Raw genomic sequence first — 16,912 nt, forward strand, 5'->3', positions numbered from 1 at the left:
ATGTAATATATTTAAAATGTCTGTTTTTTCTAATTAAATATATATTATAATTGGCATTATAAATGTTTAAATATTTTCGCTAATTGTTTACTGGAATTCAAACGTTCACAATTGTGATTTCTGAAATTTTATTCAATAGATTATTATGACAAAATTTACGTGAACGGTGAGTAAAATCCAGATTATATTCACCGGTTGCTTCAAAAACCGTAAAATAAAATAAAAAAAGGTGCTTTTTGTTGGCGCCAATCCGGGATCAATTTTTCCTTTTCCCTTTCATTCCCGCCTTTCCGTGGACACGGGAAATGACGAGTTGAGAGGCAAGAGAGGGCGCCCTGGGCCACGTGACGGCATCTCCCGGGAAGTGTATAGCTGCGCCATCTGGGTAGTCACACACCCCCTTTAGTACGTACTACCATCCTCTCCTCAGAATTTTCTATTATTATTATTTTTACTTCCAAGTCGCCAGCTGTGTGATGATGATCGCTCGCACAACGTCAGTTTTATCAAAGGTAGTGTTGTGAACAAGACGTGCCGCGAGAAGAGCTCACATTCTGTGAATCACAAATCCTCCCCCCATTTCTTCCGATCGTTCCTCCGTGTGTTGATATCATGTTTTCGTATCGAACTGACATGCTACTCGAGTCCATGTTAACATTCGCATCCGATTAACCGACGTTTCTATATTTGAGGTGGAAAGCTTTGCTTGATGCATTTATTGTTTGTCTAGCAACATTTTCTCGTGTATTCCGTTGTTGGGGGTCAAGCATTATTACTCCTGAGCAGCTGGTGGTCATTTCCAGAGACGTCGGTAAGTTCATATCCCCCTGTTTATATAATTACATTAACTTGAATTCATTAAATTAATTATAATTAGAAACTTCATATATATAGTGTGCAGTTTCATTAAAACGCATATTGAATTATTTATAGAAAAAATAATTTTTAATAATCATTATTTCCTCTGGAAAAAATTAATTAATTTGAATTCGATTTTTTACAACATTCCCGAAGAAATGAATGAAATTTGTATTTTATAATAATTGAATTTCGTGAATTTAAAAAAATGTAATTTTTTTAGTGGCTCCTAATCAAACAAAATAATTGAATTCTTATTTCATCAATTTAATTCATTAATTTATATTTTTTTCCGTAATTAAAAAAAAAAAAAATTTCACAATTATTTCCATCATCGTCAGTATAATTGGGAAATTCAAGTATGTCATTATAGGAAAATAATAATTTTAATCGTTAATTGAATTTACATGTTGGGATAGAAACTCAATTGAATTAACCGGAAAGGTTCGAATAATTCCGTTCCGTTATCTAAGATGGAGAAATTTGATTACGAGTCAATTATTTGTATTTCTCTATGTGATTAGGTAATTAATTAATCAACTGCCATATTCTTTTTTTTCCTTCCTTAATTTCTTTTATGAGGGATTTCTATTTTCCCGAGATGATGGGTAGAAATTTCGAAATTAGTGATTGATTTGAATATTTCTTTGGAGGTTAAAGGAATTGACCATATGGCGCACTTTTGTTGTTCAGTCTCTCCTTTGTCTTTCGAATCTTTCATTTTCTTCTTACGGTGTCCCGTTTTGACACGATTTCGTGCATTTCCGGGCATGAGTATAAACATTTGGCTTCACAAGTTGTCCTCTAATTTTAAAAAAAGACATCAATGATTACGAAAAATGATGGTTCTTAAAACATGATATCTCGTAGAATTTAAAGAAAAAGAGGCGACCATGAATGCATAGACTACTATTTCTCGCTTACTCGAAGACTCCTTGAAATCGGAGGGGGGGGGGCTGCTTATGGCATGGGCCCCGGGGCATCAAATGCATAGGAGTCGGGTTGGTGATAATGGGATTTATCACTACGATATTCCAAGGTATGGGAATTGGTAGGCATGTACTTTGAGCTAATTAGGAAACAGCACTTTGCACAGGACCTATGGGGCTGAATGAACACCAGGGGCTCCGCAACTGGACTTATCCCGTTGACGAAATCTGTTTCAGCCCAGCTTTCGTGGCAGAGTCTGGAACAAAGTGAGTGTACCTAACAGTCTGAGTGTGTAGCTAGTGTTGTATCTAATATTTCAGTCTGCCATCTATACTTCAAATTGTGAGTGAAGTATAATGATTGAATATTTGTAATGTTGTAGGCCTGTTGCGAAACCTTCTCTGTGGCGAAACTTTTTATCGGGGGAGATCGGCTCGCATTCGTGCCTTGAAGTTGGGAACCACAGAAAACCAACTTCAGTCGACCACCACTGTGGCACCGGTGGGGTGGATGGGGCCTATGGGGCAGTTAAGATGGCTCTGCGTGGATTATTACAGAAAGTACTTAGGCCATCCTCGCCTACCCGTTAGGTTCTCAGCACTTACACCCGTATTCTGGTGCGTGCACCGGATAAATTCAATAGGAATGCCGTAGGGGAATGTGTGCACGAGGTACATGTACGATTAAGTAATAGTATGTCATAGTACCTCGTTAAGTGGGAAGGTGAGCGTTTTTATGGAATTTTAATCGTACGGAGTCTTTGAAATAATTTGCATATTCTTGGGCCGTCGAATGATTGATTTTCACGTTCTAGGAGGCCGTTGAAATAATTTCTATGTTCTTCTAGATAAGCCTGGAAATAGTTTCCCACAACCCCCTCGAAGTTACATGCATGTTCCTGTAAGCACCTTGAAAATATTCATAGTCTGTCTAGCAGAACGAACACTTGAAATACTTGAATTTACTGCGTATAGTTCGCAGGTGCGAATTCCACTACTTTTAGAAAAAAATATCGTCGTAAAATTCGCATACGCTAATTTCGTTCATCGATTACGGCCGTGCCGTCGTGTGGGCATCGTGATGAAATCTCACTCCACGAGAACCCGGGCTCGGATCCCGCAGGAGGTTGAGTGAAATTGGTTTTCCGCGGTTTCCCAAACTTCGAAGGCGAATGCAAGACGGGTCCTCCATTTAAAAAACAAGTGTCTTCGCAGAAAGCAGGCTGGCCATCAATGCAATATTCACATAGCACGAAAATTCGCCGCTGTAGGGGTCGAGTGGTCATAGTGACGGACTCGCGTCTCCACAGTGGTGGTTGGCTGAAGTTGGTTTTCTGTGGTTCCCAACTTCAAGGCGCGAGTGCGAGCCAATCTCCGCTTTAAAAAGTGTGCACAGAGAGCAACCGACCTACAAACAATACAAATGTAATTCAATCATAACACATCACTCACTTCACTTCTGAAATATAGATGGCGGCACTGAAAAATCAAACACAACACTACATACGCACTCAGACTGTTAGGTACACGCTCTGTTATACTTCCGGGACAGCTCACTAGGTAGTAAATCGCCTATAGATGGTGATAGACCTGAGTTGTACTCGGTTTGAAAGAAAGCATGAAAATTCAGGCACCTGCCACTTTTACGTGCAACTATAGAAGATGGTTGGCGGCAATCCCTATATCACAAAACACGCACCACGCACTTAAAACTAAAAAAATAAATTCGTTTTAGGGGCCTCACATACTTTCATAACCAACATTTCAGCAATTACCAATTCTTTTAAAATTCCAAAGAAGGATATCAGGAGGTGCATGTTCGGGTGAATTGTAGTAAATTGGCCATGATGATAGACTGGAGTTGTTTTGGGTTTTCTACGAGTCATTTTCTATCAGTAAGTCAATAGAATTCAGCCCAAAAATACCCATAAAAATATATTTGACATCCATAATTTTTTATGGGCGCGATTTGTTTCTTAAACCACTTGGTTGGGCATTTTGCCTGTAAACGAAATTGGGTTTTATTTAAATGGGGTGAGATGTTTGTTGTCTTGTGGAGGAGGGCCTCGGCTGGTAGCCGTCCTGCTGGAACGGGGCTGAATGCCCGGCAGCGTTTCTCTCTTGTGCTGAGGCGGAGGTGGGGACTATCGTCGTGAATTACTGTCGAAAAACTCGTGTGGTGACGCAAGTAACAAAGTCGGGTGATAAATAGTAGTTACTTGCTAGTGTTTGTTGGACTTTTAACGAAAATGCTGCGGCTTATACAAAACTTCCCGTTTTTTACGGGGTCACTATTACGACGTAAAAATTATTTAATTTAAATTTATATATTTTTTTTGTCCCACCGGTGTCCGTAAAAGAGGCGACTCTACTGTATTCACTTCTTCACTTCTTCATTTTGCTGAATTCTTGAATGATGCATTTAAAATTGAACACGTCATGTTATTTCGAAAATAGCAAATGCAAAAATATATATTCATAACTCTTACATAACAGTACTTTGCAACGATTCCTCAAGAATTCCAAGTAGAGGCTCCTAAATTCATATTTACTCAGAGTCCAAACTTGTAAAGAACGGGTTGGGGCACCGACCAGGCACGACTTAAGGGAAGGTGCACCCGAGGCTTTTGTTTAGACACATATTTTTTTTCAAAAATTTGGAGCTAAAAAAAATCACAAAAGACACCACGCATTGTCACCTTTTTTGAGCCATACCTTGACAACGAAGATGTTGAGAAAACTTGGGAAACAGAGCCTGGGCAATACTTCCTTGATGCTACGTATGATGGTATGTAGGATATTTTGGTTTAGCTTCGGAATTTTTTAAAACCCTCGATAAGTCGTCACTCACGTTATCGGAAAAACTATGACGGCTTAAGCGGAATAACGACTCGAGTGCCGTCAGTTTCAATGTGAAATATTGTGAAAATCGTATGAATTTGAATTTTTACGGCATTTATATTAAAATATAAATGAAAATTACAATATTAACAAAATTTATAGATTACAAAAGAAGAAATTGAAATACCCTGTTATATATAATGATTTATACTATGATAGTAATTTTTAATTTACTATAATCAGAACAACTGTTAGCATAGTTAGCTTTTCCTCACAAAAGAACTACTGCAAATTAATTTTACATATAATACTTGGAAAATTATAATTTTTGTATTTTAAGTATTTTTACTTCATTAGTAGTTCATGATTAAACTATAACATAATCTCGAACACACAGGGCCCACATTTGATTTGAGGAGGGCTTGGGTAGGGAAACGCAGACATTAGAAGGCTCCAAATCCCGGGAAAAAAATGGTTTTTCAATAAAGATATTTTGTTTAAATTTGAAGCCCTAAATTACTGGGGGGGGGGGGGAAGGGCATGCAGAAATCAGGACCAGCTCAAACAATCCCTAATGTTTCAAAAACTTTAGCTGGCGAATTGACTTCCTCAGCGTAAGTTTCGTTATTTGAGCTGTTCTAATTCGGCAAGTGAAGCTTTTATAGCGACTTATGGCAATGCTGTTATCTTGCCAGGCAATGCTGTAGTTCTTGAAAGAACTACTTAAATTAAATTAAATGTGAAGAAGAGACCAAAAACCATATAAAAACCATTTTGTCTTATAATTTTGGCTTTTTTTCACACGTATCTCTCAACATGTAAACGAAACCAACATTTACCAATCGGAATCACCATCCTTGTAACATAGTTATGTTCAGTTAATCAAGTAATTAATTGACGGATCGCCATATATACCAATACGGACTTGGGATTATACATAATCACGTTGAATATACGATAAATTCTGGATTTATGAATGAAAAATTAATAAGTTAGAGCAGGGGTTCTTAACCTATGGGTCGCAAGGCCTTCCGAGATGGGTCGTTCAAATCCACTAACACCCAGCGTTTCTTGTGCTTTGGGTCATGACCCAAATTTGAATCCCCAGGTTTTGCGACATGGGTCGTACAAACCGACTTACAGTTAGAGATTCTTGTTCTATGGGTCACTACACAAGTTTGATTCAGAAAGACTTCCAAAATAGGTCGTACAAATACACTTACATCCAGGGGCCTTTTGCGCTACGACCCCACACTTAATTCGGAAAGAGTCGTATATGAATCTATTTACAGCCAGGGGTTCTTGATCTATGGGTCATCAGTTAAGTTTGATTCTCAGGGCTTCCAAGATGGGTCGTACAAATCCATTCACGCCAGAGATACTTGGGCTATTTGTCACGACCCAAACTTTATTCTCAGGTTATTCAAGTAGGGTCGTACGATTTCATTTACACTCGGGGGGGGGGGGTTTCTGAGCTATATGTCACTACACAAATTTCCTTCGCAGCACTTTTGAGATGGGTCGTGAAAATCCACTTTCAGCCGGGGATTGCTGAGCTAGAATTCCTAGGAACACCAGGGATTCCCAGTGGTCACGACTTGGGCTGATCCGATTAGTCGATAAATTGTTGAGCTCTGTTAAAAATTTTAGTTGAATTCATCGACTTGAACAATCCGATCAAAACTCATTCAAATTTTTATTCAAAGTTTATAATTTAACTGGATTTATTCGACTAAACCGATATAATGTCTTAAATTATGATCGCCCCTCATAGAGCATGCAATACTAAACAGTGAGGAATAATGTAAAATATAAGAGCACCATCAGCAACACACGATTTAAGATTCTATACGGACATCCGAGGTGCCAAACATTAACGAATTCACGCTAAAATTTCATCCAAAAGTAGCCAAATAGGAAAACGCTGATCAAATATTTAAATCTTTACCGCCATCTAGTGAGCACAATTCGAACAAAAATTTCAACTATTGTTTTCCGTATAGGGGTTGTAGTCTAACGAAACGAATGATGAAAATTGTGTCTGCGACCGTATCTGAGGGTGACTGTTAAACAGGGGTTCGAAATGCATCACTTAAATATACTTTTTGTCGAGATATTTTTATTTGTCCGTAAAACAGGGGTGACAGATAAGAAAAGTTTTAATGCACTGATTAAAAAGAAGACAAGAGACCAAGAACACACAAGCATGTTCAGCATATTGTCCCTTCCCCTCGTATGCCAGAGACATTAATGTGCAAATTTTGACTATTGGGTTTATCAGCTGGTTGGATCACTTATTTTGCTACCTAAGTTTTGCCAGAAACGCAAATGTGCGTATACCCTATTGAAACACATTTTACAAAACATTCTAGAAAAACAACTCCCATAAAGTAACACGGAAAGAGTAAATATTCAAAAGGCGTTTTCCAAGTTCTTGAAATTTTCACGTTCAAATTTCTGTCAAAGGGGAATGATATTAAATAGCTTCAAGCGGGTGGCTTTTATTTCATAATCTATTTCTATATTTGTTTAACATCCATTCAGGGGATAGATACTTGAAAAATGAATAGAGAATATATTTTTATACCATCAATTAATATTATATAGTTACCAACACTAAGTTTGCTATGAATGAATAGCATTTGAAAGATATTCAATTAAAATTCGAATAATCGATCAAAATTTTTTGATTGACCAGTTAAAACTTTTAATAGATTCCCAGCTCCAATCACGACCCTAACTTGATTTGCAGGGGCTTTTAAGATAGGGGTCGTATAAATCCACTCACAGTCCTGTTATAAATGCGCATATTGCGTAACTGGTTTCTCTAAATTTGAAAAACAAACAGACCCATGGGTCACAAAGCTGAACTTTTTTGATGATTTTGGCTGAAAAAGGTTAAGAACCTCTGAATTGGAGTTCGGAAAAAAATTAAAGTTTGGCGGCATTTATTGTCCGCTATGGAGAGCATCCGCTAACGGGGAATGAAATACATTAAAGCTCTATTTACAGTACCAGGGATCAGAAATGTGACCGTTAACGAGAGGTGCCCGTTAACTGGGATTATCCGTTAGGAGAACTACTGTATATTGAACTGAAATTTTTCGTACATTCTAAAAAAATGTAGTTTCTCTCTTCTCAGGAATAAGAGAGAACAAAAATTATAAATAATGTCGAAGAAGTTTAATAATAAAATTCCGTAATTGTAGAAAGCATACACGTGAATTTCACACAGATATAAAAAGTAAATATAATGGTCAAATGTTTCTTTGAAAAAATAATGATATTTCTTGCTATTACGTGTTGTACATTGTCATAACGTACGATTCTAACAAATACAAAGACCAGAATCAATTTCCAAAGAAAGTTTTCAAAATCTTCAAAGACATTCAGTTTATATACACGTATATAAAGAAGAAAATTCCTTAACAAAACGATACGACACCGTAAGCTGACGCTCTTATTAACACCATTTGTTGTCTCGTTGTAAGAAAATGAATGAGATGAAAATTGAAGCTAGGAGGGACCCTTGGCGGAGGCCACCGCAACTTTCGCTATTATTATTTTCTCGCACAGAAAATAGAAGAAAAACTGATGACAAAACGAAGTTTGTTGATGAAGATCGATCATGGAATTCGAATGGAATCTTCTGGGGGAAACAAAATAACCTTTTTTCCTCGGTTTGAATCTTTTTTTTTTATGGTGATTCTATTTTCTTGGACCCGTGTCAAACCTGGAAATGATATACAGCGTCGAAATGGTTATTTTATAGAAAATAAAATACGGTTAGAAATATATATATATATATATATATATATATATATATATATATATATATATATATATATATATATATATATATATATGCTTTTTTTTATATAAATTCTTTCGTTGACCTTAATTTTGTTTAGGGGATATTGAAATAAAGTAAAAGCTGTTTATTAAATTGAATTAATGGTGTTTTTCTCGGCTGACATTTTACATGAGATCCGACTTACATGTTTGATCGTAGTTTCTGTTTTGGAGTTATAGTGTGGTATTATAGGTACGATGGGAATTTAGCAGATAAAGGACGAATTCTTGGATACGAACGTTGATCATTCGAAAAGTATAATAATATTTTTGTTATTTATAAAAGTTTTGTTCACAAAAGTGATCGTTGTTTAAAGTCTGTATTTTTCTTACTGTGATAGTCGATGCGATTTTTTAAATTAATTTTTTTTACTCAATTTTTGAAAAACTTGTATCAAAACATTTAATTATTAGTTGTTTTTAATTGTTATTAAGCCGTTGATTGCTATTAAATCATTAATTGTTACAGTGAAATCTCGTTACAACGGAACTTGAAGAACGATAAAACCCTCTACAACGATACTTTTCGTCTTGTTTGGAAATGCCTATTCTCTAATGTTAAACTGCTGCTTCTCGATATAACAATAATCCATCTGTAACGATATTTTTTTTTGGTCCACAAAGTATCGTTATATCGAGGTTTCATTGTATTTAATTATTAGTTATTTTTAATTATTATTTTTTTTCTTCAAATTCCCACGTCTTCGGTGCTTTGATAATTCTCAAAGAGAGTTTGTATGTGATTTCTATAATATTGCTGTTTCTGTGTTGCATGGAATATTAGCCACACCTGTGATTTTTTATGTGTGTGTATCTGTGAATTTATCCATGAAAACGTATATTTGTTACAGCTAAAGCCCGAACTGTGGTCAATTCACGAACTGGTTGAGAGCTTTGGCCAAAGTTCGATTTGCAGAAATAATTTGGCTTAGGCCGGCCATTTCCAGAAGTGGCCGGAGGTTCTTAGCCAATGTTTGATGCGCTGATGTAAGACGGTTCGGTAGGCCCCAATTCGAATTTCTTTAATCACCGACGTTTGACACATGGCTGTATGTAGTACCTATACTAGATTAGCTCCATGTGATTAGAGGAAAGAAAAGAAAAAGAAATTTAAGAGAAAAGCTATTCACATGATATAAACGTATAGTTTTTTCTGTAAAATTTCTTAGGAAAAAGATTATTGACTTCGATATGACGTGGGCAGCTGGTGCGTATCACGACAAAATACGCCAAATGGCGATGAACCCGAGTCATGCCTTTTCTTTTCGGACAATGGCCAGGGATCTTCATTCACTTCACGGACAAAGCCCGAAATTTGGATATTGGCTGGGTCTTTGTAACAAAATTGGCCGATTCACGGACAGGTAGATTTAGGTCTTTGGCAGTAACATATTTACCCATGACGGAAGTAATTGAGATCTCCATTCAAGAATTGGTAAAATGCTGATCTAGTATGAGCATATGCTGGACTAGCCACACGGACAATCTTCTTCTGAAGATGGGTATAGCAATATTCATGACTCGAATAAACAAGGCCAGCCTATTATTTCATTACGAAAGGTTAATAATGTCGCTAAAAAGAACGGAGCCAATAAGGAATAACACATTAATAGCTTTCATAGGTGATTTTAATATCAATATATTGAAGATAAACTATGAAACCGCGGAATTAACTGGAACGTTAGCGGAAAATGGTTACGAATTATATACTAATTTGCCTACCCTTTCTCTCTCTCTCTCTCGATAATCATTTTCTATTGATCATGTCTATATAAGAAACTGAAATTTAAAATGGAAATTTGAAACACAGCAATAGCTAAACATCAGATAACTGATCACTGGCCACTAGTTATAGAGGGTTATGATGCCGAAAAACCAGAAAGCGAAAAAATAAATCTTTGATAATCTTTGAATAAAAATTTTGAAATAGATTACTCGAAATTTTAAATTTGTGTAAAGAACTGCCAGCTCGATGGAAATGTTTTCGACCAAAAAGATGTAAATCTTTTGTATAAAATATTCTTATATAATATTTAAATATCGTTGCTTTTGGGCGAAATACTACCGATTTCGAAAAAAACAAAACGAAAAAAGGATTACAGATGAATTGAAGAAAATGATTATTAATCAAAGAAGGACTCTACTAAAGATATAAATTAAATAATCATATACAAATTTGAGATAGAATATAAAAAATGTTAAAATAACTGAAAAAAATCAAGATAACTAACGAAAAATATCTTTACAATAAATTCTTTAAGTGCGACAACGATAAAAAAACAATGGAGTTAACAATTAAATTAACAATACTAATTATAAATAACATAATAAATACAAATACTGGATCTGCAACGAAACCTGTGAATAAAACTATTGAAGCAATAACCGAAGAAATGAAAGAAACTGATGAGATTACGGTTTTTCTCAACAGTTTTTGTGTATAATCAGATGAACGCTATTTTAATTTCTTCTATACAGGATCATTATATACATACAATTTAATCATGAAATTGAAATACAATAAAAACACTGGATACGACGGCATAAATGCTAAAATGTTAAAAATTATCTGTGAATATCATCTAAAATTTTTTACTCATGCGATAAACATCTCATTTTCAGAGGGTATATTTATTGATAAATTGAAATACGCTATTGTAAAACCCATACATAATCTGGAGGTATAAATTAATATAATAATTACCGACCAATATCAATTCTTCCGATTATGTGAAAAATAATAGAATACCTGTTAAATCAAAAAATAATGAACTACCTCAACTCTAATGCGTACTTCACCGAAAACCAATTTGGCTTCCTTGAAAATAAAAATACGGAAACGGCAATTTTGAAACTTTCCGAGTATATTTATAAAAATTTTAATAAAATAATTAAAAAAAACTATTGCAATTTTTCTCGATTTTCACAAAGCATTTGACAGTATAAATCCTAATATACTCTTAGAAAAAATATATAAATCTCTCCGGAATCAGGGGAATAGCCTATAATTGGTTTAAAAGCTATCTTACTAACAAAAATGATCACACACTATGATGATCACTAACAAAAAAATCACAACATTTTCAGTGGGGTCCCTTAAGCATCTGTATTTGACCCCTTACTATTTTTAATTTATGTTAATGATATTAAATATTTACAACAAAATAACAGTATCATAATTTACACAGACGATACAGCAATAGTTATCTTTGATAAAAAACAACAAACTCTCAAAATTAAAGTTGAATCTAATATTTAAATAATTTCAAACTGGTTGAAATGCAATAAACTAACTCTTATAACCTTTAAAAAACTGAATTAATTTATTTTCAATTATACACACCTAGAAACAGACAACCTACCACAATCTAATATCATACAAATGAGTGCCCGCGAGAACATTGTGCCTACGAACAAATTTCTGAAACATTTTAATTATCTGGGAATCTTTTTACACACAAAACAAATTTTAATCTATCCATTTTCAATAAAAACCTTAAATGAAATTCCCGAGAAGTAGTAATAAGTAATAAATTAAAATTCATTAGCATTAGAATCCGCACATTAAGAAATATCGTCTCCCACAGTCTTTCTTCGATCAATATATTTCGCTTGGGTACTGCCAGTTATGCCATCACAGTTGGGAGTGGTGACTACGAGACTAATATTAACATGGTCAGAAGTTCTTTGCAAAAAAGTAATCAAAAATGTATCCCAAAAAATATTTATGATCCCGGACTGCAATAACGAATATAGACTGAATACTCAGAAACACTTTACCTTTATAAAACAATATTATTTATTCAGGAAAAACCGTGCCTGGCTATAAATGAAACAAACAAGACGAACAGGAATCAAATACGAAGAGAACCAAATGAAACCACAACACAGAAACAATTTTTATATATTGCACCTAAAAATATAATAATCTAAATCATGAAATAAAATCGGAAAAATTTATTAAAAAATTTAAACGATGACTAATTAATGATATCAATCAAATTTCCCCAGTAATAAATAGAACGCAATCTGTGCTTTTTTTAAATTCTTTTAAGTAGGCCTATCTTGCATTTGACTGTATTTGTGCGTCATAATCTGATCAAGTTTAAATTTCAAATGAGCATAGGAAAATTCATGATTGCAAATTAATCGCAAACTTTATCGGTTGTCATGGGTTCGAATCCCGATAGGGCATTGAAAAAGTTTTTTCAGCCACCTCGTTGGGCAATTTGCCTGTTGTGGCGTTGTATTTGTATAATATTTGTATAAATCAATTTCTCAATTACCAAACATAATGAATATTAATTTTTATGTACCCATGCCAAGATATGAGTGCTGTTTTATCTGGTTGGCTGTTGCCAAGTATTATGCATTAACCCCTTGAACTGAAATGACGAGCCCAGCTCGTCATTTCAGTTCAAGGTTTCAGTTCATGTTTTTAGAAAATTCATGACGAGTCCAGCTCATAATGAATTTTCTAGAGCAAACTGACAATGACGAGTTGCCTCACCAGGAATTATTGACTGTTGAAACTTTTTATGTGAGAGAAGTATATGTAAGTCACAGCGAGTCTATCGCTTTGGTACATTTGTTTGCAGGCTTTTAGTGGCAGTTTGAATGTAATTTGTATAAAAGATGCAAACGATGCCAAATAGCACTGCATCTTTCGGAGTGTTTTGGGAAGTATCATACACTTGAAAGTTTAATAGCATTTTTAAATAAATCCGGATATGTAGGTGAGGATAAATATATATATTTACATTGTTTGAATTTGTTGCAAATACATTCGCATTATATTGAAATATATACTATTTTCGTTAAAAGACTAGAACTGTAATATATATATTTTTGCTAAACATTATTGAAAAATATTTCTGCACTAATTATGTTCTATTATGTAGCATATATAACAATAAACATTCATGTAAATGTTATGAAGTAAACATTATTTTTATCAATTACTAATTACTTTGGCAATAAAACCGTAAATTTCTAGATCAATTTCCTCCTTTTAAAAAGAAGAAAATTAAATTGTCATTCTGGACAGTGCTGCCCGAAAGTACATTGCAGGTCAAGGCGTTAATGAATCCTGGGCGGATCACACGATCCTTTGGGTTAATATTTCAATGTAATATGTGTTTGTGTATCTGTGTTTTGTATATTTGTCTTTTTATTTTGATAATTTCAAATTTCCAGTATGTTAGAAACAACACCATGTCAGTTAATTATACAGAATTAATCATTACTAACTTTGAATCGAACATCACAACAGCAGCAGCAGCAGCGTAACTTGAAACAAAAAAAAAGGAACATAAATGAAAATACTTTTAACATTTCATTAACGGCGCTTGAATCTTTTAACACAAAATAAAATCATTCCTAAAATGAAGTTTCACAGAAAAGACCCGAAAAAACATCATTATTAAAGAAATATTCAAGGAAAATTCTAGAAAATTCCGTTTGTTTTCACTCGACCGAGTAAACGAAAGAGAAATTGAAATTTGGATTCACGCCAAGATTTTTACACTTTTTTTTCCCCTTTCATTTACGTTCCTTAAAAATTACAGTATTAAATCGTAATAACTGTATTTATCCGCTAGAGGAAAGGCGTAGTAATAGGAATCGACTTCGTTTACGCCGAGATCTTTGAATTAATAAATATTCTCACCAATAAATCCCGGCAAATAAACAACGTGCATTTAATAAATAAATGCACGAAAATGTTATCTTTTCGAAACGGGAGAAAGAATATTTTAAATCATGTTCGCGAAAATTGTAAATTCCTTGGCTTAGGACTGATGTAGAATATTTTCAGTCCGTGGGCCCAATATGCGATATCGCAACGACTTGCGGTATCGAAACTGGTGTATATGGGGACGATATGACCCGTATTTTAAGGGACATTCCCGTGATTTTGGCCGTCCTGATTTTTTTTAATACAGTCGAATTCCATTATAACGAACGCTAAAAGACCGGAGGAATCACTTCGTTTAAACGAAATTTTGTTACAAAGGAATTCCAGGTTACCTAGCATTGTTCCTATGTAAACTTATCTGGGGATTAGAAAAGTGTTCGTTAAAGCGGGATTGTCGCTATAACGGTATTCGTTAAAACGGGATTCGACTGTATTATAAAATGTCCTGTTTATTCCCGTATTTTCGACCAAGCTTAATTAAATAGTAATTCTTTACTAAAATCAGGATTGAGATAATTTTTAAATTGCATTGTTATGACTAGGGCTCGAATTTTTATGACGTCATATTTTGTGCATTTTTGAGAAATCAGTCATACTTTAGGAATTTTCAAACAATCGGTTATAGTTTTTGGTCATTTATCACAAAAAGTTCATGCATAATACGAACAGGCAAAATAAATAGATAAATAAAATAAACCCGCTGATTTGCTTGCTTTCGAAATCAGAATAGCAGCCTTCATAAAACACATAACATGCATCCCAAAGAAACGAACTTCACGTTTTGTAAACAGCACATGCACGACACATTCTGGCATGCACCAATTCATTAAGAAATTCCTCGGGAGGATGCTTACGAGGTGCATGTGCAATTTATTAGTATGCTTGCCCCCCAGAAAAAATTTTTTTCATTATGTTTGGAAGTAAATACCATTTTTTTCTTCGCTAAATTTGTCACCTCCGTAAAGATTACCGTCCAAGGCAGTTGCGTTCACAATCCCCTTCTCTAGTTCTGGCCCTGCCAGAATCTCGCATCCTTTCTTTACTGACTCGGTGAGGCGGCGGCTCAGGCTGCCGCTTACTGGATCACTTTTTGGAAGTCCCAATTATCCTCAGGCAGGAATTGGCACAGCTATGGCTTACTCCGTTTGAGTCACTCCGCTTATCAAGTCATATTTTTGCTCTCCCAAGAGTGACTCATTAACGAGGTTTGAAAAATTTTCACACACAAAATTTTCTTACTATATTTTAGCTTAATATATATTTATGTTAGCTTAACTATATGTAAGCGAGTGACCTGCACTATAACAGGTCGATTCGTTTATTTTTTCCACTGACAAATGTGTTGGAATAATATCATTTTCCCCCTTTTACTGTGTGTATTAATGTTCTTTCCCCATATACGCAACGTTTCCCTCTTTTGGGGACTTTCTTTTTCCCCTCCACGTGACCGCTGCTGTATGATAGTTATTCTCTTTGCTTGTATTAAACGTCGTTCGTCTGGCTAGATGTGTGTTTCGTTTCTCTCTCGTCGTCGTCTCTTTCCCTTCCACACTCTGCCCGCCCACAGGTTATGGGCCTAGAGACGTATCTTTCGAGACGGTAGCGTTTTCAAATTTTTTTTTCACGCGCCGATACGCAGTAGTGGTATCTCGTTAGAAGTTTAGTTTCCATTCGTTTTATCGTGTTCATCAGGAACCTTCGCAACGATAATGGCCAGCATCAAGGACAATATTGTCAAGCTGAATAATCACAACTATTCGAACTGGAAATATAAGGTTAAACTTCTGCTAATGAGAAATAAACTTTTCAAGAAAGTCATCGAGAACGATAGGCCGGATCCAGGTGAAGCGAATCGAAGGACCCTCGATCTATGGGAGGAAGCCGACAGCCAAGCACAAGCGTACATTGGACTAACTGTCGAGGATGATCAGCTCATTCACATCCGTGATAGTAAATCCGCGAAGGACATGTGGATCGCCCTGAAGGAGTATCACGAGAAGAGCACCCTCACCAACAACGTTCACCTGATGAGGACAATCTGTTCCCTGAAACTAGAAGAAGGCGGAAATGTTCCCGAGCACGTCGTCCGCATGCAAGAACTTTTTCTGAAGCTGAGGGACCTCGGCGAGGAATCCTTATCGGATAAATGGAGTACCGACATGCTACTCAGCAGCCTGCCAAAGAGCTTCGACCCGATGATCATCGCATTGGAAACAAGTGCCGAAACCGAGTTGACGTTCGCTGTTGTCCAGCAAATGGTCATCGCCGAATACGAAAGAAGGCAGCAACACGCGGATCCAGGCAGTATCTATCCTCACTGAAAGAAGATGAAACTCGGATCAAGCCACATCGGGAAGAAAAACTCCATAAAGTGTTATTTTTGCAAGAAGCCCGGCCACGTCAAGAACAGATGCAGAAAATACGCAGAGTGGAAAAGGAATCATCCGGAGAAAACGTCCAGGAGCTCAAGTGAAAATAAAGTGAGCGCCGCTCAGCAAACGGATACCTTGCTGTCACTAGGCATACGGTCGGAAAACTGGATTGTGGATTCATTGATATCGTTATCAGTAACGATATCAATGTTTTCACGTCGTTAGATAACTCGTATAAAGATAATATTGAAGTCGCAAACGGCGAAACAGTTCATGTGCTAGGCATAGGTTCCGGGAATATGCTATTGAAAAATTTAGACGGTTCGGTGACAAAAGTGTTACTTTCGAATGTGTTGTATGCTCCC

At 35.6% G+C, this 16,912-nt stretch overlaps 1 protein-coding gene across 1 annotated transcript in view; it reads left to right on the plus strand.

Moving 5' to 3' along the window:
• Positions 1-469: 469 nt before the first annotated feature.
• LOC149087721 (uncharacterized) overlaps positions 470-16,912 on the plus strand; it is a 468,106-nt gene continuing 451,663 nt past the window's right edge. Inside the window, exon 1 of the mRNA XM_089231605.1 lies at positions 470-811. The gene's annotated coding sequence lies outside the window, so the exon portion shown is untranslated. The remainder of the gene's footprint in view (positions 812-16,912) is intronic.

Source organism: Pholcus phalangioides, unplaced genomic scaffold, assembly GCF_987345545.1.
Source record: "Pholcus phalangioides strain wild (caught in Gottingen) unplaced genomic scaffold, Ppha-v1.0 ptg000004l_1, whole genome shotgun sequence".
NCBI lineage: Eukaryota > Metazoa > Arthropoda > Arachnida > Araneae > Pholcidae > Pholcus > Pholcus phalangioides.